Consider the following 21915-nt stretch of genomic DNA (forward strand, 5'->3'; position numbering starts at 1 on the left):
GGGGGTATGAAATGTAAGGATGTACAGACAAATTTCTCTATCTCCTTACCTGTCATTGACCTTTTGTTTCTTTCCCCCCTTTTTCTTCCTTCCTCCCTCCCTCCCTTCCTTCCTTCTTTTCTCTTTATATGCACACTAACACATTTTATAATTTATCTCCTCTTTATAAACACACACACACTATATATATAATTATATATATATATATATATATATATATATATATATATATATATAAAATTGATAAATGTTTTCAATAAACAGGTTTGAAAATGTCACTCTTCAGTAACCCACTAAAAAACGTGATTCTACCCATATCAGGCAGTTACTTGGCAACCAATCCTTCTAGATATATCACTCTTCTAGTCACCTTTACCTCAGTATTCAACAGGAACATCATGAAAGTCAAATCAAATGCCTGTGTTTCATATGCATTATTTAGGGTATCATTCTGTCTAAGGTATTTTAGATTTAAACAAGAAAATATCATTAATTTGATATCATTTTAATTGTATTGATATTTAATTTATTTAATTTAGTTGATTTTTAAAATTTATTCCTTAAAATGTCATTATCTATGCTATGAGTCTTGATTATATGCATCTTACTCTTCTCCAATCTCCCCAATACCTCTCCTTTTAATTTTATACTCTAATTTATTTATTTACTTATTTACTCACTGAGTTTGAATATTTCTGTTCATAGATGCATAGTCATGAGATCAATTACAAGGACATCACTCAAAATAAAAAGTGATTCTCTAAACCCTAGAATTCATTATATTACACACAAAGTGTTAAGGTTTGTGAATGCAGCTAGGTGTTACGGTACTAGTTTATCATTCACCAGACCCTGGTTGATCCCTAACACAATAACCAATCAAACACCAACAAACCTCTAACTTCTTTTGTTATGATTTAACTCCACTAAGACGTAACTATTTTAGACATGAACCATTTTTTAATTCCTGGTAAACTATGGTTCATTATATGACTTGAACTCTTTATTTACTCTTTTTAAAGAGACTCAAATGTCAACCCAGAGACACTGGAGACTACATATTGAAGAAGATTTTTCAGTTATACAGTAAAAATTTTCTAAAATTTTTTAATTTATTTAATATTTATTTAATTTATGGCATTATCTCATTGAGTATTTCACCTTATAAATGTCTAAGTTAATATTGTTTTTCCATTTATTACCCCCTGGATTATATAGACCTCTTGGATAAAATAATTTTTTTATTCATTTTCTTTAATCTATCTTTCAATCTGTTCTGATTTTCATTGCTTCACATATTAAAAACATTGAATTTCAAGTGAAATCTCCTAAGTGAATATACTTACTTGTCTTAGATTTGTTCTGGTAATTTATGTCATTATCATACTTCTATATTATTAATGTCTGGAGGTTCTCTGATTATTTTCTCTTCTACATCTATAAAATACAGCTTTTTACTTTGCTCATAGCAAATACACCTGCTTAACTTACTACCCTTAAACTGTATAAAGCTGTAGGGCATTATATCTATTCCTAATAGTCAATCCAACTTTCTGCTTTTCTGTGAGGATGGTTAATATTCTTGCAATAGAGTCATCACAGTATCACTACATTTCTCCACTTCCTATCAGCCCCCAATACTCTAAGATCCAGCTTCTAATACCTCCTCTAAAAGTTTCTTGGTTAAGATGATTGAAAATTGAACAGAAACCTATAGCAGTGGGGGATAAGGAACTGGGGGTAGCCACTAGAAAGTCTCAGATTCCAGGGAAGCAAGACGTTCCCAGGACCCAATGGAGATGAAATTATCCAAAATACCCAACAAAGGGGAGAAAGAACCTGTAGAGGGCATCTCCAGTAGATAGGCATGATCCCCGATCCTCAGCTGAGGGTTAAGGCCACCCACCCATCTCAAAAAATTTAACCCTAAATTTGTTCCTATCTACAGGAGATGCAGAGACAAAATAATGGAGCAGAGACTGAAGGAAAGGCCTCACAGAGATGGCCCCACCTACTAATCTATCCCATCTGCGGACACCAAACCCAGACACTATTGTGGATGCCCAAAAGCACTTGCTGACAGGAGCCAGGTATAGCTGTTCCCTGAGAGGCTCTGCCAGCACCTGACCAACACAGATGCAGATACTCAGCCAACCATCGAACTGAGCCTGGGGACCTCAATGGAAGAGTTAGGGGAAGGACTGAAGGAGTTGAATAGGATTGCCACCCCATAGGAAGATCAACAATATCAACTAAGGAGACCACCCAGAGCTCTCAGGGACTAAATCACCAAACAAAGAGTACACTTAGAGGGTCCAAGGCTCCAGCTACAGATATAACAGAGGATGTCCCTACATCAATGGAAGGGGAGGCCCTTGGTCCTATGGAGACTTGATACCTCAGCATAAGGGGATGCTAGAGTGGTGAGGCAAGAATGGGTGGGTGGTTGGAAAAGCATCCTCATAGAGGCAGGTGAGGGTGATAGGATGAGGAGTTTGCAGAGAGAAAACCAGGAAGTGGGACAACATTTGAAATACAAATGAATAAAATAATCGGGGAAAAAAAGATGATTGGGGCAGAGTTTGGGTCATAAGTGTTCCCAAAAGGCTCAGGTGTTAAAAATTTGGTTCTGGCCCCAAGACACTTTTGGGAGATGGTGGAAAACATTGAGGAATGGTGTCTTGGTGTTGCTTATTCTGAAATTATGTTATACGAGAATGTTGGACCCTGGCTCCTTACCTTTATTTTGTTCTCTTGCCATGGGGTATACTGTTTCTTCTTCCATGCTTTCCCACTGTTCTTGATCAAAGACAGTCTAAAGCAGTGGGGCCCATTAGTCATAGACTTGGACATCCAGCATTGTGAGGAAAAATAAACCTTTTCTTGTGACCTGATAATTTTAGCTATTTTTATAGCACCAGAAAGATGACAAATTATTAATGAGATACTCATTACTATACCTTCATAGCTTACTAGCTTAGTAGATAGTTTCCTTTGCTATTTGAAGTGATAGCCACATATTTCAGAATCTGAAACAGTTATGTTATAGTTCAAGATTTTCTACTTTCCCTTGATAGTTGAGAATTTCTTAAATATTTATTTCTACATTTTTAAGTGCTATACTGACTCCCTAGGTAAACTCATTTACATTCAAGGCATATTAAAATATGATGATAATATCTTTAAATCTTTCTTGATTAGGATCTAATTTGATATCTAGATGCAAATATCTGCCACTACAAATGTCTAATTTCGCTGATGTTTTGCTACCTGAATGATGAGGCAGACACTTTTTTTAAAAATTAGCCTTGCGTTCCTCTCTTTCTTGAGTTTAAACCCAAAAATGGAGAATGATTAACATGTAATAGGGATACTAGAAAACCCAAATCAAGGGCTTGCTTTCATGGGAGGAGCTATCAGTTCTTACTCCAAGCTTTCTACACCCATCAACTGTAGATCTTATACTTTCATCCTGCTAAGGGGCTCTGTGATGCTATGTGTGCATGTCCTGGCAGTCTTCCCTACTAGGTCTGGGACATAGTTTCTTCTCATTTTTCTAACAGTGGTATTCTTCAGTCGCTTCCTGTCATTTGCTTTATCACCTTTATTTTATCTGTAATGGAATGTCTTTTGTTTTAACATTCCCTTCATGCTCAGGAACTTATTTACAATTTTCTCTATCTCACTTATATTTACTATCTCGTAAGTGCTCAATCCTGTACATAAATATAGCCTTTAACTGCCCTTTTTCTTTGCTTCCCAAAAGAAATTTATTCCCATTTATTTTGTCTGATGAACAGTTTTAATTTTGCATTTTCTTCTCCTATCAGCTCCCTCCACACAATAATTACCTTTAAAAGATAAAATCTTGGTGTGGAATGACATAGTAAACAGTTAACAACTCAGTCATTAAAAACTTCTAGTCATTTTCTGTTATACACAGAAGAAAATTTCTAGCTCCCACTATCCCTGAATTGACCCAAAACAATTTTTGTGATACTACTAAATACTTTCTCTCTACCTCCACCTTTCCACATGCTCTCAAGTCATGCTTGCTCTCCGGTTCCTCAAGCATACTGAGATTCTTTCTCTTTTTTCTTTTTTTATTAGATAATTTCTTTATTTACTTTTAAAATGTTATTCCCTTTCCTGGTTTCCTTCAGAAGCCCCCTATTCCATCCCCCCACGTACTGCTTCTATGAGGGTGTTCTCCCAACCACCTACCAACTCCTGCTTCCCCTCCCTGGTATTCCCCTACACTGGGGAATCAAGCCTTCAAAAAACCAAGGGCCTCACTTCCCATTGATGTCCAACAAGGCTATCCTCTGCGGCATATGCAGCTGGAGTCATGGGTCCCTCCATGTGTACTGTTTGGTTGGTGGTTTAGTGCCTGGGAGCTCTGGGGCATCTGGTTGGTTGATATTGCTGTTCTTCCTCTGAGGTTGCAAACCCCTTCAGCTCTTTCAGTCCTTTCTCTAACTGCTCCATTGGGGACTCAATGCTCAGTCCAACAGTTGGATGTAAGTGTCTGCTTCTATTAGTCAGGCTCTGGCAAAGCCTCTCAGGAGACAGTTGTATCAAACTCCTGTCAGCATGCACTTTTTGGCATCCACAGTAGTGTCTGGATTTGATGACTGTATATGGGATAGATCCCCAGGTGGGGCAGTCTCTGGATGACCTTTCCTTCAGTCTCTGCTCTACAGCTTGTCCCTGTATTTCCTCCCATGAGTATTTCTTCCCACTTCTAAGAAGGACCAAAGTATCCACACTTTGGTCTTCCTTCTTCTTGACCTTCATGTGTTCTGTGAATTGTATCTTGGGTGTTCTGAGCTTTTAGGTTAATATCCACTTATCAGTGACTGCATACCATATGTGTTTTTTGGTGATTTGACCACAACACTCAGGATGATATTTTCTAGTTGCATCCATTTGCATAAGAATTTCATAAAGTCATTGTCTTTTACAGCTGAGTAGTACTCCATTGTGTAAATATACTACATTTTCTGTATTCATTGCTATGTTAAAGGACATCTGTGTTCTTTCCAGCTTCTGGCTATTATGAATCAGGCTGCTATGAACATAATGGAGCATGTGTCCTTGTTATATGTTGGAGCATCGTTTGGGTACATGCCCAGGAGTGGTATAGGTGGGTCATCAGGGAATAATATATCCAGTTTTCTGAGGAGCCACCAGACTGATTTCAATAGTTATTGTACCAGCTTGCAATCCCACCAACAATGGAGGAATGTTCCTCTTTCTCCACATTCTGGCCAGCATCTGCTGTCACCTGAGTTTTGATCTTCACCATTCTGACTAGTATGAGGTGGAATCAAAGGGTTGTTTTGATTTTCATTTCTCTGATGGCTAAGGACGTTGAACATTTCTTTAGATGCTTCTTGGCCATTCAAGAATTGTTTGAAAATTCTTTGTTTAGGTCTCTACCCTAATTTTTAATAGGGTTATTTGATTCTCTGGAGTCTACCTTCTTGAATTTATATATACATTGGATATTAGCCCTCTTTTAGATGTAGACTTGGTAAAGATCTTTTTCCAATCTGTTGGTTGCTGTTTTGTCCTATTGACAGTGTCCTTTGTCTTACAGAACATTTGCAATTTTATGAGGCACCATTTGTTTATCTTTGATTTTAGAGCATAAGGCATTGGTGTTTTGTTCAGGAAAATTACCCCTGTGCCCATGTTTTCAAGTCTCTTCCCTGCTTTCTCTTCTATTAGTTTCAGTGAATCTGTTTTTGTGTGGAGGTCTTTGATCCACTTGGAATTGAGCTTTTTACAAGGAGATAAGAGTGCATCGATTTGCATTCTTCTACATGCTGACCTCCAGTTCAACCAACACCATTTTTTGAAAATGCTGTCTGTGTTTCACTGGATGGTTTTAGCTCCTTTGTCAAAGATCAAGTGATCATAGATTTGTAGGTTCAATTCTATTTCATTAGTCTACCTGCCTCTCTCTGTATGAATATCATAAAGTTTTTATCATTATTATCTTGTACTACAGCTTGAGGTCAGAGATGGATATTCCCCCATATGTTCTTTTATTGTTAAGGATAGTTTCACTATCCTGGGATTTTTGTTATTCCAAAAGAATTTGAGAATTACATTTTCTAATTCTATGAAAAATTGAGTTGGAACTTTGACGGGGATTGCATTGAATCTGTAGATTGCTTTTGACAAGATGGCTATTTTTACTATGTTGATCATGCCAATCGATGTGCATGGGAGATCTTTCCATCTTCTGAAATATTTTTTGATTTTCTTCTTCAGAAACTTGAAGGTCTTGTCATACAGATAGATCTTTCACATGCTTGATTAGAGTCACACCAAGGTAGTTTTTATTATTTGTGACTATTGTGAAGGGTGTCAAGATTCTTTCCTCCTTAAAGATCTTCATAACAGCCCTTCCCTTTTCTACTCTCAGAATCACGGGGCACAGTGAATTGTCTTACACACTCTTTGATTGAGAACAGAAAAAATGGTTTCATTTTCATAATGTTTTGTTATTCATATATAGGAAGGCTACTGATTTCTATGTGTTAATATATCCTGTTACTGTGCTAAAAGTATTTATCAGTTCTAAGAGGTTATTGGTAGAGTCTTTTTTTTTAATGTATAGAATCAGATCATTTACAACAGGTATAAATTTCTTCTCCCGATGTGTCCCTTTCTTTTTCTTTTCTTGTCCTATTTCTCTAACTGCAAGACCTACTAAATAGGAGTGGGGAGTGTGAGAATTTGTCTTATTCTTAATTTACATGGGATAGCTTGAGTTTTTTCTACACTTAGCCTGATAATTATAATAATTATTATAATATATAATATAAACATAAATGCAAATATAGATTATATAATTAATATATAATATATGATATATGAATGATAAATGATATGTGATGTATGGTGTATGATATATGATATATGTTGCGGCCCGAGCTGCCCCACGTTGGGCACCAAAAATGTTGAGAGCCACTCTGTCCCACGCTTGGGAGCCAAAATGTTGGGGGCCACTCTATCAGTGTTGGAACCCACACTGCCAAAAGCCTTGGAGGCTAAATTGTTAGAGCCTGCACTGCCCCAAGCTGCTTTGGTCCACTGGTCAGGGTTCAGCAAGAGAGAAAGTGAGGACAGATGGACTTGAGGAATGGAGACCAGACAGAGTGTGATTCAATCCTGTTTATTCTTCAGTCTCTCTTCCTAGTCCAAGTCCTAAGTCTTGAGTTCCTAGTTCCTAGTTCCTAGTCCCTAGTGACTCCATGTTCCAAGTTACTTCTTCCAAGTGCTAAGTGCCTAATGTCTAAATCCAAGTTCTTCCTCCAAGTGCCACGTGTTTAATACCTAAAAATTTGTTGTTTTCTTCTGTCTGTCTCTTGCCTTTTATATGTCTCACTTCTAAGCCATGCCTCTAAGTCATGTCATTAAGTCATGCCATTATGGCATTATCTCTAAATCTGATCTCTAAGTCACGCCCTTAAGTCACACACCTTTAAGTCTCACACACCCAAGGGAAAATCCTGGCTATCTAAATCAAGATGTTATCAGAGTGTGCTCAGCTGTTTTAGGCTATTGTAATCAAGTCTATTGTCAGGGTATGTGCCTCAAGATGGCTGCAAGGATGATAGCCACCTTCTGTTGGCTCCCCACAGATATACACATATGATTGATATATGATAGATATGTTATATGTGATATATGATATAAAATATAAAATAACTATTATTATGGTGATGATGGTGATTCCTAGTAACTCCATGAGAATAAATATTATAAAGAGATATCAAATTTCTAAAGGCTTTTCTTTATTTAATCATATTATCATTTGATTTCTGTCTTTGTGTTTTTATGTGATGGGTAACATATGTTTTATATGTTGATCTACACTTTCTTCTCCAGAATAAAGCCACTTTGGTCACAATGAGTAACCTTTTTGATTATTTTATCATGTATTCAGTTTTCAAATATTTTACTGAAGATTTTTGGATACCAATATTAAATTACTGAATCTTCAGGGATATTGGAGTATAGTTTTGATTTTTTTGTTTTGTTGTTACTATTGTTGTAGCTTTCCTTGGTTTTTGATATGAAAGTAATGCTCACTTTGTAAGAAGAATTAGGATTTGCTCCCTTTTGTTTCATAAAAAAAAAATAAGAAAGATTGGCGAAGTTAAGAAAGAAAGCTCCTCATTGAATGCATTCTAGAATTCTGTTGTGAATTCATCTAGTCCTGGACTTTTTTTAGTCTCAAGGCTTTTTATTACTGTTCTATTTTTCTACATTGTTGTGGGTGTGTTAAGGTTGTTGGTCTTTTGTTAGTTTACTTTTAATGGTTTGGATGAATCTAGACAGTCATCTATTCCTTTTTCGAATTTCCAATTTAATTAGTTTTCCTAAAATATTCAGAATTTCTTTGTAATGTTTCTGTCTTCATTTCTAATTTGTTAATTTAGACTCTCTCTTTTTGTGCAGGTGACCTATGCATTGATAACATGTTCAATACTTAATATGTTGATATTAGCCTGTGTCTTTAACTCTGCCAGTTTGGTTTGTACAATATTAGATGCACCAGTACTTATACCAAATGTATTTAGAAATGTAATATCTTCTTAATCAATTTTTCTCTTGATTAGCTTGGTTTGAATGAAGTATTCTTTACATCTACTTATTTATTTTAGTATGAAGTTTACTTGTTCATATGCTACAGTAGAATTGCCTGCTTGTCTTCTGTTCCCTTTGCTTAAAATGTTTTTTATTTCCTTTCACGTTAATGTGCTTCCTATCTTTAAATATATAAGGAAATATTTTTCTGTAGACAACAGATGAATAATATTTCTTAAAGTACTTTACCTAAACTGTGACACTTGATTAAGTGTTAAAGTGATTAATATTTAAAGTTATTACTTTAAAAAATGTAAAGTTATTACTTAAAGAAATATAATGCTTGAAGTTACGCAATTTTAACTTTTTCTTTGTGTTCTTAATCATGCTGTGTGTTTCAGTAATTGTATATTAGTTTGTTTTCTCTTTAGAGCTCCTTCGCTTTGCTTATTCTTCTCTTTTGGCCACAGTATTGATTCAGGTAAATTTTTTAAAAAAAATTCTGGTATGGTGGACATGAATACTTTTAGCAAGTGTTTCTCCTTCAAATGTGTTAGATAGTTGTGCTGGGTATGTTATTCCAGTTAGGCTTCCATGGTCTATTAGAATTTGGAGAGATACTCCAGAATCTCTTGCCTTCCAAAGTATTTACTGAGATAACATTCGTTATCTCATGGGTTTTCTTTTTTTTTTATGTGATATGTTCTTTTTTTATGTGTTTTTGTTTGTTTGTTTGGTTGGTTTGTTTTTTGTTATCTGTTGAAGCCTTCAATACTCATGCATTGGTCTATATTTTTAGAGTTATTAAGTATAATGTTCTGTGTAGAGTTTCTTGTTTCATCATATCTGTTTAACATTCTGTGTGTTTCTTCTAGTTGTATAGGTATGTATTTCCTTGGTTTCTGTCTGGTAGTTTTGAATGACATACTGAGAACTATAGATGATATGTGGTAGTACTGTGTGTCTCAATGTGGGTACAGTATTTGTAATTTGTGTGCATGAGTGTGCATATACATGTGGAATTCAGAAGTCAATCTCAGATGTATTTCTTAGGAACTGTCCCACTGTATCTTTTGAAAAAATGACTGAGGCTGTTTTGTCAGTAAGCCTCAAGAATTCCCATCTCTGAGCCTCAGGGTATTGGGATTATAAGTATATACATTGTTCCTAGCTTTTCCAACAAGGGTTCTGTCTATCAAACCTCAAACCTTATGCTTGCATAGCAAAAATGTTATTGATATTTCTGTCCAATTTGAGCATCTTCATTTTATTTTATTATGTATTTTTTTGCATCTTCTCTGAAGCCCACTATTTTTTTTTTTTAAAGACTTTAACTATCTTGTTCTGGATATTGTCTAACACATTTATAAATTAATATGATAGTCTGCTAATATTAACATCTTGGTTACATTTTATGATGGTTTCAGTATCCATGTTTTGTATGTTCTTAATTTCACCCTTTTTAATAATTTCCTACTAAAGCAGATATCTTACTTAATCTTAGACTTATTTATGTTAAGTATCTTGTCAGAATCATAGAAAGCAAACAGTTTATTGTTTTCACCAGTTATGTTTCTAGTATTTTGAACACTTCTATTGACTTTTCAGAGCATTTAAAGATGCAAAAGGAACTCTTTTGGCAAATATAAATCATTATTGTTAGTAGAATGGATACTGAAATATAAATTACAATTACATATCATTTATTACCAAGTAAATAAATAAATCTGAATATAATTAAATATAAATTACACTCTTTGATACAATTTTTAATTTTTTCTTTTCTATCATGTATCCACAATAAATGAATAATCTCAAATGTCCTCCAAAGCAAATGTTTTGGTTTGCAAATTTAATGTTTTTATACTCCTTATTTTAGTTCATATATATATAATATTTATATGATATATTAATGCTTTTGATTGCAATATTAATGATCTATATCAATCATATTCTATTCCTAAAAACAGAAAAAATTCAAATAAATTTGACATAAAATTAGAAAATTTTATGAGGAAAATTAATGTCTTGCTTTTTTCCAGATTATATGTATAGATACAGTGTCTTTGGTGGTAACATTTTCAACAAGTGATTACTCTGAAAATGACTTTCTATGAAGCCTGTGCTAACAGTGCTACCCATTGGAACACTCTGGTAGTACTTGATTGCAAGCTACCAAAACACAGCTTGCAATTTTCCTATTTTATTTCCTTACAATATGATTGTGGTTCACATAGTCTAGACATGTGGAACTATGTTAAGTAAAGCCTGCTAACCCCTTCTCTCAAAAGTCATAAATTTGCCACTCATTTTTTTTCTTGCTGTCTGTTATCTTGGTATTATAGTTTAAAACTGAGGTTTTCATTTTTTTCTTCCTTTTCACAAATATACAATTAAAAATATTCAGCCCATAGAATATCTTTAATTGTTTTATTTATATTCCAAATATTGCCCCATTTCCCACTCTCCGTCAAGAGTTCTTCACACCATGCCCCCTCGCTTCTGCCTCTGAGAGAATGTATAGATTCTTTTATGTCATGCCATTTAAGAAATCTCAGGATGTATGCACTTGTTTCTGAGAAGACATGGTAAATGGGTAAATTAGTTGTATGGGTAAATTTGGTGTTTCCCTGAGAACAAACTTTCTGAGACATTTTTGAAAATAAAAATGTTATGAAGTTTCTAAAAGAGTGTTTTACTGCATTTATCTAGGGGAAATGTTATAAATTAAACAGAAAAAAATAAAGTAAAAATAAAAATAACAACAAAAAGTGTTTCAAGTCATACCCCTCATATTAATGTTTCAAAATCTGCAGACCAAGAAATTATAATCATATAGCAGTTAAAATATGAATCTATATTTCTACTACAGCTAATTGATTTTGCATCTGGTGTGCTAAAAGAATTCATGAAACTTGAATAGTGTCTTTGTTTATACTCTGAAGGCTCAAAATGAATTCTCTATGCCATCATCCCTAAGCAGAAGTAATGTCATTTCAAAAGCAAATCCATTTACGACCCTGAATGGTTTCTTTAAACACAAGGAGGTTTTAACTATTTTCTCAAATATTAAATATAACATTAATATAGTATTATTTGTCACAAGATAAGAGTTCAGTGTATGAAAAAGAAAAAATGATATCGAGTACATTTTAAAATAGAAAAAGACAAGAAATGATTAAATGCGTCCTTTTTGGAATGAGGGACGAAGCTAATATTTATTAAGCACCATATAGATTGTTGATAATAACAACTGACATCATTCAAAGCCTCGTTTGTAGTTTTGTTCTGAATACTCACCTGGACTTTCTGTTTTTAATCTTCCCACTTTCTCTGTAAAGTCACCCAATTACTATCACTTCACAGATAGAGACCTCAGCACAGCAGACACAAAGAGGTTGCACACTTGATTCAAACAACGTGAGGAAATGTGGGACAAGGGGGATTCACACTCCGGCAGTCTGGCTGCAGAGCCTCTGCAGTTAAACTTCATGATATACAGCGTCTTCCAGTATTGAAGGCTGACTCTGCCAGAGAAGTTTTAAAGGATTTACATCCATTATATCTTTTAAATTCAATAGAAAAAAGTAAAGCACTCTGGTCTATCTTACATCCATATATCAGTTCGCAGCCCATGTCTGACAGGACCCACACTATGGTTTCTACCACAAAGTGATTAGGAGACAAGTAAGACATTGTGGAATAGAAACTCTCTGGTGCTCCATTCTCAGGACCTTTTGATGAACGTATGTTTTGGAAAGTATTATCCAGAATATGAACTATTCCTATGTGGTTTTTCACAGAGAATAATTTTATATTTTCTAAGTTTCTTCTCAGTTCCATGTACATGCATTGACACTTGTGTGAGAAATTTCTCATCAAAATAAATGAATACAAAATTATTTACAGTTGAGAGAATTTTGCTTTAGGTTATGGTAATAACTTACTAAAACAGTAATAGTGTCCCCTGAAGTATGGAAAAAAATAAAGAAATAATAAATTTCCCTCTAATAGACTTTTGAAAAATGGTGTTTTTCTAGGAACAGCTACTAATGATGCACATTGCCATTTTAATAACAAAATAAATTTTATACTGGATGTGATGCTGCATGCCTGTCATATCAGCACTCAGGAGACTAAGAAAGGGAGATTTTCAATTTGAGAACAGCCTGTACACTATGCAATTTTTGTTCTCAAATCTAAGTTTTCACAATGAAAGTAAATTAAGATTATAATTATGTTTTTTTCTAGTCTTTGTACATTCTCAAGAACTTATAAAATCACATTGTAGGAAAAGTCTGGATGGATACAAACGACCTATCTAAATCAATAACATTTTAGTCTTCTAGACTCAGTTTAGTAAAGCTAGCCAGGATGGTGCTATGAATATGATGAAGGCTGTTAGCACAGGGATTTTCTCAGGGTTTTTAAAGAGCATATTCTAAGCTTCTTAATAACTATTGTTTTATATGTATGCAAATACTATGCTTAGATATTGTCCACTTCCTACCCCCTCCACCTTTTCCTATACCCCACCACAGTCCCCTTTACAATTTGATATACATTTTTTTTCATTCTTAATATCCCATTTAGTCCAATTACTTACTGTCTGTAAGTTCATGGTCATAGGTCATATATTGGATCATGGGTAATATACCATGTGCTACATTCTAGAAGGAAAGAAAGAAAGAAAGAAAAGAAAGAAAGCAAGAAAGAAAGAACTGTCGTTTCTCTCGTACCTATCAAGTGCACATAGCAACTCATTTAGAGGATGGAGCTCATGGTCCCTTTCCATATCCATGTTGGAATGTGAATTAGTTAGATCTTCTGCAAATCTTGTGCAGACAATGGATGAAACAGTGAATTCATGAGGATAAAGTCTCTGCCTTGTACAGAAAACATGGTTTTTACCTCAGTCTTCCCCAGCCTCTGACTCTTATGACATTTCTTCTTGGTTTCTTCTCCTATCATGTTCTCTGTGTTCTGCACAGAACACTGAGGTCTCATGCAGAGCCACGTGCTTGCACATCATTGTTCTTTGAGCATTCACCAGTTGGAAGTCTCTCTGTTCACCTCTATTCACTGGAAAAAGAAGCTTCTCTAATTAGGGCTGATTGGAAGTAGTCTAACACTATGACAAGTTAACAAAAATAATAGTAGGTTCTCTGATAGAAATTATAACCACCACTGCCCTGAAATCTTGGCCAGGTAAGGCATGTGGTTTTCCTTGTTTTATATTTGCATTATCCTAAGCAATTGATGAACATATCCTCAATTACAATGCTATATCTGTAGTGGATTAATATTCAAACAATTTAATAAGGAAAGCATATTTCTGAATACTAGATGTATGATTTTAAAATCCTGACAGGTTTCTCATTTCCTTTTTGAAGATTATAATAAATATTTGCATGTTTGAAACTTTGTCTTTCAAAGCAGTTTTATTGATGAGTACAAGGAAATGAAAATTATATATATTGCAATGAAATTGAAGGAAATCTATATATTGATGGTTATAAACTATGAGACCCTTAAATACATTACTTGTTCAATTGTATACATTTTATAAAGCAATGTAATACCAAAGTAAATTTTTATGGTGGTGCTGGCAGGCAGAAGACACCCAAAGCCCACCCATGACTCATAGCACAGGGTGGTGGTGACACCATAAGGAACATATATGTGATGAAAAGAATATGGGTTGAGAAGATGGAAAACTGGAGCTGTGGGTACACTATGGGAAGAGGCAGGGCTGGAGATATAATGGAAGTGACAGATGAGAGATAGGAATGAGGTCAACAAGCTGTCATTGCTCAGTAGGGTTTGCAGGATGGTGTGCAGCAGCCTGGAGCTTGTGCAGATGTAGATTTGACCTCTGAACTTTCCCACCTGACATGGAATTCCATCACAATGCTTCACTTTCTGGATTGGACCTCTGTGAGGCACCATGTTTGTCTGAAATGCACCACGAGAGCCATAATGTTTTCTGTGGTCCCTGATATTGCCCCAGGCTATGATGAAGTCTGAGATCCATATGGACGTATGCAGTCTGTGCCACGGACTGAAGCCTTGGTGATGTCCTCGGGCTTTAATGCTTGTGGGGAGTGGGGGGGGGGCAGGGATGTTATATGAGTGGCATGTGTAACCACCTGAAGCCAAGTTGAGGCCCATGGTCCTTGTAGCTGATGATGGCCATGAGGACAGGTAGTCCTTATATGTCCAGGAGCTATGTTGATGTGTGTGGCCCATGTTACCGTGTAAGATGTCTGTGATGTGGGCTGAGGCCTGAAGCTATTTTGACATTGGTGGGTATGCTAGAGCTGACTCCACCCCTTGTCAGCCCACAGCACAGGGGCAGGGGATAGTGGTATGAGCATTGGTGAGCTTGCCTCCTCCCTCTCCCTCTCTAGCTTTGAGGCTGGACATCAAGGTTGTCCTCAAATTATGGCTTCTACCAGGGCCACTAGTGGAGAAAGACTCACCTTCCCTTAGGATGCTCTAATGAGCATATGAACTACACAAAACGTACTTTTTAAAACTTTTTATGACATTGGGGGTGGGGAGGTTCACAGAGAGGAATGAGTACATGGGAGAATTGGGAGGTGATCTAAAGTGATTGGGATTCATGATGTGAGAACCCAAAATAATAAAAAAAGAGATGTGTGTGTGTATGTGTGTGTGTGTGTGTGTATGTGTATATGTATGTGTATGTGTGTGTGTATGTGTAAGAAACAGGGTTTTTCTATGTAACTTTAGACAGCCTGATACTATTTAACCTAGAACTGGCCCCAAGCTTGAAACAATCCTTCTGCTTTTGTTTCCTGACTGCTGGCATTACAAAAATATATTCTTATGTCTAGATTTAATAATACATGTGAAAAACTGAGTTGTTTGTTACAATACACAGCAAACAAGTGCTTAAAACATGCAGCGTGTAAACAAAATCAACATTTTTCTTTAGCTGATGGTACATGGACATCACACTTTACCTTAAAAACTGAGAATTTATGAACTTGAACTACCTTTGTGTTAATATCAGCACCAGGAAAGGAGAGTTTTACACGTTTCGATATGCAGAAATTTATGCCATGGAATTTAAAACATTTTATTAACTGTCAAGTTAGGCATTAATTTTTATTTTGTTTTTAATTATGCTAACAAATCAAAGACCATTCATAAGACATTTTATTTTTAGTGGATAGAGTATATAGACTTTCTCTAGAACCTAACATATATGTGAAAAATACATACACATATGTGACATACACTTTTATGTATTCATATATTTCTATGTTGCATTTTTAAATAGGGTAAGCATACATATACTTAGAAAAGACAAATATAGTCCTTTCAGTAGTCACGGTTTGTGACAGGTTCCTAACATTCATCTCTTGGTTCAATCTGTATTTGCCATATTTGTTTAGTCTTACAAACCTGGGGGGATAATTTTTGATAATAAAGTCTGATCAGGAATGAATAACCACATTTTACAACAGTGGAAGGAGACACCTGGAAATTTCTATATAAAAAAAAGGCTGTATATCTTTTGTTTGTTTGTTTTGCCTGACTTGTAAGTACCTGGTTTTATGTTGTTGTTCTGGATATTTAGTTTTCCTTCAATGAAGACTAAATACATTTGCAAGATTTTACAAGTCAATTAGAATTCACTTTGCTAAGTTTACTTGTATAGTAACATTTTAATTAAGAGAATATCTGCAGAATCTTAGGGGCATATGAAATCATTCAGGAATTTGAATTCAAAATGGATATTATTCCATGATAGTTGGATACGCAAAATTATCTAACAAGGTTTCAAAGTAGAAGAATTTCTACATTAGCATAAGCAGCTTAGAGATACGGCACATTACTTAAAAGGAGTCATTGTAAAAACACTCCTGCCCAGTAGATTCATGCTCCTCTGTTTCAATTAGCAGACCCATTTATTACCCACCAAGATGTGAAACTGCAAGGTGAAGTTCAAGTGTCACCAAGGGTGTCTTCATCACTTCAATATCATTGCCTTAAAAGGCACTGACCAGAAGAAGCAGATGACCTCATTTCAAAATTATTACAGTACAGAGAACTTAGTTTCAACATTATAATTCATTGTCTCGTGGAATATTTCAAATTTATTATCAGTTTCCTGACACATAATGGCTAATCGTTAAGAACAGCCACTTTAACATAATATGAATACGCATTTCTCCATAGGTAATACAACATCTCCTACATTAGCATTATTGACTAAGGTACATTTAACTTCTTCACCAATACTTAATGGAAGGTTAATGTACAAGTCAGGAGAGTAAATGGCTTTTACTTAAAACAAGTATATTGATTAAAATAACTTAGTGAGATTTTTAAGGCTGATGATATAAAAAAGTCACACATTTTAATATTTTATTTGATATTAAGAGCAGAGCGTAGGGTGTGACAGATCACGATTAGTGGAAGCTATTGCACTAATTACTGGTGGAACTGATTCTTGCTCATAGCTAACAAATGGATATTATATATTGAAAGGCAACAAATCATTCTGGTTATTTCTGGTGTTCAAGAGATTTCTCTGTTTGAGACTCGCCATTGTTTCTTGAAATGTCCTTCAGGAATGCCTTCCTTGTATCTTACACCTGGCACCATTAAAAGATAAAATAACCTTCTCCAAACAGAGCTACTATTCAATGTCATTGAAATGTAACTCTGTGTCCCCTTCCCTCTTTGCATCCTATTATTTAAATCTGTGTTAAACCCAATACATGCAGTGCTTGCAGAGAATTAGTTGATGCTACTTCATCATTTCCTTTGTTTGCTCAAAACCCAATATTCTACCATGTTTAGGAGACTAACAAATTGCCCTTGTAATAGTATGACATACGATGCCTGCAGTCATTCACGTCTTTGATTCTGTTTCCGCCTAGAAATAACCAGGCACCTCCTCTATTCATCCATTTTATTTAGGTAGCACAAAGTTACACCTGCAAGGTCTTGCTCAGTTTTGACCTCAGCTTTGTTATATAAAGGGATTTTTATCTCAAGGGAAAGTGACTAGAGCCCCTGAAAATAGTGCCAGCCTTGCTGCAGAGTGACAACCATAGAGCGAGCTTGCAACGGCATTCTGTTCTGCAACTGAAAGCAAGGTGGTAAATTAGGCAATAAAAATTTACAATGCTAAATGTGTACTATCCTACATAGAGTGATCTATGATCATAAAAATGCTAACACTCAGGCAGGACTTACTGTGAGACAGGAGATGATTTTAAGTGCTTGACTGTAATAAGTCATTTGTAACTCAATGCAACTCATGAATAAGTAATTGGTACTCCCTCTAACTTTTAGAGGGGAAACTGAGGCACAGGGATGTTAAGGTACTGTGGCTTAGAAATTTTCTATGAAATTTCTGTTGCTATATTGCAGATAAGAATGAAACACAGCTGTGAGTGTTTAGAGCCATGGAGACTGGCTGCCTAATCACTATAATACGTTAACTCCCAGGACTTAAAAAAGAAGACTTCAGTTCAGATTCCCTTACTGCAAATCCATTAAATGAATCATAATGTGTTTGTATATGTACTTATGCACATGTATGTTATTGCACGAGTGTACATAGAAGCCAGACATTGAGTGCCAGAGGTTGAAATTGCCATGTTCTTCTCATTCACTTCTCATGCTTGAATTTTGAGAAATTTCTTTCATTGAAACTCACTTTTTCATCTAGTATAGCTAGCTTATGAGCTGCAGAAATCCAATTGTCTCTTTTCCTTCTGTCTCGCAAAGGGGATTTAGACACCAACTTTATGTGTAGAGTGCTGAGGATCTGAACTAACGTCTTCACACATGTTTGGCAAGCCACCTTCCCAGTCCTTTACTGCATCATCCTCACATGATTGTTAAATATATTACCATAATATTCATGTGATGTTATATGTCATTGTGAGAAAAGAACATAGTAACCCATATAACCAAAGAAGTGTGTTTCCCATCATGTGGCGAGCACCCTATGGATTAGAATTATTATTGTGAATATTTTAACTGTGCATATTTGCTAATTAATTCAACTGTTTTTTCAACCTCGACCAAGACCCTTGGGGGTGGGGACAAGAAGGTACAGAGCCAATGACACAGACTCTGTGAGTCAGATAAGTGGCAAAAGCAGACTCATTTATTGCAGGAACTGTGCAAACTGTTATACCCCTCTCTCAGCATCTTATCAGATCTCAAGTAGCCAGATGTTGCACTCTCTTTCTTATTTGGCTTGCTCCACCTGCTATTAGGGGATCTCTAGCCATGCTAGGTAGGTTGGCTTGGGGAGGAAGTATCAGTGGCACATGCTCCAGAATTGGAGCTCAGTCTGCTTGGCTAAGTTCCTCAACAGTCAAGAGACTTTCTATGTAGTTAATAGCAGCCAAATGGAGATGAGATTATTGGTAATGTTTCAACAGAGGAGATATAGAGACTTAATCCTTTGCTATTGCTTCTTTGTTTTATAGAAAGCATGAGACAAGCAGATTCATTCCCTCCTAAGCTTCCTGATGTGATATTTTATCTTTCATAGACCCCAGAGCACTGGCACCCAACCTGCTGGGAATGAAAGCCTCCAAAGCTTAGATAAAGGGTTCTTCTAGTAAGCTGATTTTATCAGATATAAACACAAAAATGCAAAATATCACAAGATATTGATGGATTATTTCTCCACGGTTGGTGAAATAAGCCACATTAGATTAGATTAAGATAGATTAAATTAGATTAGATTAGAGGCAGGTTTATTGGTAAGATGTCCTCAGAAAGTTAACTGGCCCTAAGAACCAAGATCAGGTATGTATCCATGGGAAAGGGGGAGATAGGAATGAGAGAGAAAGGAGTGCACACACTGAGAGAGAAGAGGAGGAGGAGGAGGGGGGAGAGGGAGAAAAAGGAGAGAGAGAGAGAGAGAGAGAGAGAGAGAGAGAGCCCAGCCCCTGGGCTGGAAAGTTCAGGGTTGGGGAGGGTGTGCCAGGTAGGGACTGAGGAATGCTCAGAGATGTAGGGAGGCCAGGTCTGCTTTGGTTTGTAAAATATACACCACATTCTTTTGTTGAGGGGTCCAAAACCAAACTGGAAACCAGATATGTAAGCAATTAATAATTTAGGTAAATAACTACAGTAACACAACAGAGGAAATACTTTGTTTTTAAATTGTATTTATTTATTCATTTCCTCTCACCCCTTAACTGCCTCATGCAAGTTCACCCCCATTCCACCTTCCCCTTCTCTTTTGAGAAGGGAGAGGCCCCTCTGGGTGTCACCCCACCACACTAACACCCCCTCACAACATACATCAAGTCACTAATGGACTAGGCACATCCGTTCCCATGGAGACAAGGCAGTCAATTTTAGGGGCACAGGATCCACAGGCAACAGGCTCAGGAACAAGCCCTGCTCCAGCTTTTGGGCATCTCACATGAAGACCAAGATGCCCATTTGCTACATATGTTCAGGGGGCCTAGGTCTAGCCCGTGCTCACTGTTTAGTTGGTGATTCCATCTATGGGAGTCATAGACCTTGTCAATACTTACCTTGGTGGTAAGTACCAGCTTAGATAAGAAGCAAGTGATTTATAGACAGTCATAGTGACCTGTTTCCTGAACCTTCACCCAGCTGATACTCTGTTCAGGAAGATATCTGTACTCTGCCTGAAAACACTTATGCTTCTGAGTCATCCCTTTCCCCACATCCTGCCTCTATGTGCATATAATTCCTGTGTAAAAAAAAGTAAAAATCGGCATTTGATCAGCCTATAGACAAGCTGCCCGTTCTTTGTGCCCCCTGTCCTCCAGTTCTCTCTTCTAGGTCTTCTAATCCCAATGGAACTGGGGCATCAGCTTGACACAAGCTGGAGTTATCACAGAGAAAGGAGCCTCCCTTGAGTAAATGCCTCCATGAGATACAGCTGTAAGGTGTTTTCTCAATAAGTGATCAAGTGTTGGGGGACTCATTGTGGGTGGTGCCATCCCTGGGCTGATAGTCTTGTGTTCTATAAGAAGGCAAGCTGAGCAAGCCAGGGGGAACAATCCAGTAAGCAGCACCACTCCATGGCCTCTGCATCAGCTCCTGCCTCCAAGTTCCTACCCTGTGTGAGTTCCTGTCCTGATTTCCTTTGATGATGAACAATAATGTGGAAATGTAAGCTGAATAAAACCTCTCCTCCCCAACTTGCTTCTTGGTCATAATATTTTGTGTGTGAATACAAACCCTGACTAAGATAAATAGACTCTGGGAGTTGTCTGTATTTGTAATTTCCTTGATGACTTAAAGGGCTGAACACGTCTTTAAGCTCTTCTCTGCCGTTAGAGATTCCTCTGTGGAGAATTCTATTTAGATCTGTATCCCATTTTTAATTGGGTTATTTAGTTTGTTGATATCTAGTTTCTTGAGATTTTATATATTTTGAATGTCAGCCCTCCATCAGATGTGAAGCTGCTGAAAATATTTCTCATTCTGCAGGCTAATGTTTTGTCCTTTTTGACTGGTGTCCTTTGCCTTACAAGAGATTTTTAGTTTCATGAGATCCCATTCATTAATTGGTGATCTGGTGCCTGTGCTGCTGGCGTTATGTTCAGGAAGTTCTCTCCTGTGCCAATGCATTCAAAGATATTCTCCACTTTTTTTTCTATTGTATTTAGTGTACCTGGTTTTATGTTGAGGTCTTTGATCCATTTGAACTTCAGTTTTATGCATGGTGATAACATCCAATTAGAGCAACACCATTTATTGAAGATGCTTTCTTTTTTCCATTGTATAGTTTTGGCTTCTTTGTCAAAAAATCAAGTGTCCTTAGGTGCGTGGGTTATATATATTTCTTTGATTCAATTTCATTTATTCAAATTCACCCTGGAAGTATAATAGTTAACCCCATAATAGTCAGGCCATAGTTGCACCAATGAGCAAGCCTTTCAAATTGTGTAGCAATTTGTAGCTCCACAATTTGTGGAGCTGTTATCCACAGCTGGGAAGGAACACTTATGGCTTTTCTCCCCAACAGTTCACATAGCTCCACTCACACTATGGAAACTAACCAATAGGGAGGAAGCTTCCTGCTCAGTTCCAGCTTGATTTCTGTCCTACACCACAAAGATATGGTGCCTTAATATCATATTATGTTCTACTTCGGGTCAGTAACCAAGGACAATGTCAATAGGCTATGATGTTTTGGGCCAAGTGGTGGACCAACAACCAACTCCTAGGATACTGCAGTATGCCACAGCATGAGCAGAACCAGAATTCTGTGTTACATCAGCATCAGTCTCCCAAGATAGATTGGAGCAAGAAGTT

The sequence above is a fragment of the Arvicanthis niloticus genome, chromosome 19 (assembly GCF_011762505.2).
Source record: "Arvicanthis niloticus isolate mArvNil1 chromosome 19, mArvNil1.pat.X, whole genome shotgun sequence".
Classification (NCBI taxonomy): Eukaryota; Metazoa; Chordata; class Mammalia; order Rodentia; family Muridae; genus Arvicanthis; species Arvicanthis niloticus.